The sequence below is a fragment of the Sorex araneus genome, chromosome 2 (genome assembly GCF_027595985.1).
Source record: "Sorex araneus isolate mSorAra2 chromosome 2, mSorAra2.pri, whole genome shotgun sequence".
Classification (NCBI taxonomy): domain Eukaryota; kingdom Metazoa; phylum Chordata; class Mammalia; order Eulipotyphla; family Soricidae; genus Sorex; species Sorex araneus.
The window spans coordinates 314,238,182-314,240,074 of record NC_073303.1 but is presented as its reverse complement, the minus strand read 5'-3'; the positions used below and the strand labels follow the sequence as shown (position 1 = coordinate 314,240,074).

The following is a 1,893-nucleotide window of genomic DNA, read 5'->3' as shown; positions in this document are numbered from 1 at the left end:
GTTATTTTAACTCAGTTCATAGTCTAGATGCATTTATATGAGAAGCTGCAGGGTGCCAAAATGGGTTAGTAGACCTCCCGGATTATAGTCTTTAAGGAGCAGAGGGGCCATGTCATGCACAGCTCCTCCAGATCTCATCTGGGCGGAGTGTGTGCCAGTAACACCCTCATCCCATGGTCTCTTGTGTGCCACGTCACTACAAGCTCATACCTCTGGGTTGTGAGTTCTAGAAGATCGTGGACACCACATGGACATTGCTACTGCCATTGCCATGGTTGCTATCTCCCCCGTAGAAAGAAAGCGCTGAGAGAGAAAATCCTTTCCCCTCCCTGGGTGGCATGGGGTTGTAGCTCAGTTCACAGTCTAGATGCATTTCTATAAGAAGCTGTGGGGTGACAAAATGAGTTAGTAGACCTCCTGGATCATAGTCTTTAAGGAGCAGAGGGGCTGTGCAAAATTACTCTTATTTTTAAACATGTATTTTTCTGAACATGGAAAAGGGCAATAAATCTCAAACGAAAGCATTAGAAATTATGTTGCAATTACGAGGAATGAAAATGAAGATATACCTTTATAATAGAGAGGTAATGAGATGCAGAGAAAATGTGTTTTTACCATATGTATTTATATGTATGTAAATCACATTAGGGCTGGAGCGATAGCACAGAGGTTGGGCATTCGCTTTTCACGTGGCCGACCCGAGTTCGATTCCTCCGCCCCTCTCGGAGAGCCCAGAAAGCTACAGAGAGTATTGAGCCCGCACAGCAGAGCCTGGCAAGCTAGCCGTGTATATTGGATATGCCAAACACAGTAACAATAAGTCTCACAATGAGAGACGTTACTGGTGCCCGCTCGAACAAATCGATGAGCAACGGGATAAATCACTTTGATGGCTCTTTCTCACAATGGTCTGTGGATGCCACAGTGAGCACTGCAGAGAATGCCAAGGGTACAGCTGATGCAAGGGCAAAATAAATAAATAAATAAATAAATAAATAAATAAATAAATCACATTGATAATGGGAATGGAGAACACTTAATTTGCAAGAAAGCAATTTACATTGGGAAGCGTATCTTACCCACACAGGCTATGAGCAACCTTGAAAAGGAGGAATTGAGGTATGGCTTTATGATGAGTAGAGTTAGGGTGATGTAACAGCCTATTTATTTAACTTTATTTTTAAGAAAAATCATGTCTATTTTGGAAGCTGAATGATAGTATAGCTGTAGGGCATTTGCCTTGCATGTGGCTGACCTTGGTGCAATTCCAGACACCTCATATGGTCCCTTGAGACTGCTGGGAATTATCCCTGAGTGGGGAGCCAGGATTAAGCCCTGAGCACTTCCAGGTGTGATCAGGAACCAAAACAAAAAGAGAAAGAGAGGAAGAGAGAGAGAGAGAGAGAGAGAGAAAGAAAGAGAAAGACAGAGGGAGAGTGAGAGAGAGAAAGACAGAGAGAGAGTGAGAGAGAGAGTGAGAGAGTGAGAGAGAGTGAGAGAGAGAGTGAGAGAGAGTGAGAGAGAGAGAGAGAGTGAGAGAGAGAGAGAGTGAGAGAGAGAGAGAGAGAGAGAGGGAGGCCAACAGGCTGGACAGGCTGTATGCTCCTATGTGGGTGGTTCTAGACAGTATCATGCTGAGTGAAATTAGGAGAGGTACAGATACATAGTGATCTCTTTCATATATGACACACAAAGTAACAATAAGTAAAAAACAAATTCTCAAAGACAGCAGAATTGAAGGACTAAGAATGGCTCCTTAAGAGAAAGCATATCACTCTTGGGGCTTTAGGGCATGGGGCAAGGATTTACTGGGACGTGATGGAGAGAAGGTGACATGGTCTCTTAGCACAAAATCCTGCCATTATCAATGTGGAAAATTCAGTGTCTAAAATT

The 1,893-nt window shown here is 43.4% G+C and overlaps 1 non-coding gene across 1 annotated transcript; it reads left to right on the top strand.

Annotated features, from left to right (window-relative positions):
- The first annotated feature begins 880 nt into the window (after positions 1–880).
- Positions 881–968, top strand: LOC129402992 (small nucleolar RNA SNORD35). Its single transcript, XR_008628987.1, has one exon. It is a non-coding gene; the product is annotated as a small nucleolar RNA SNORD35 (small nucleolar RNA).
- Positions 969–1,893: the final 925 nt, after the last annotated feature.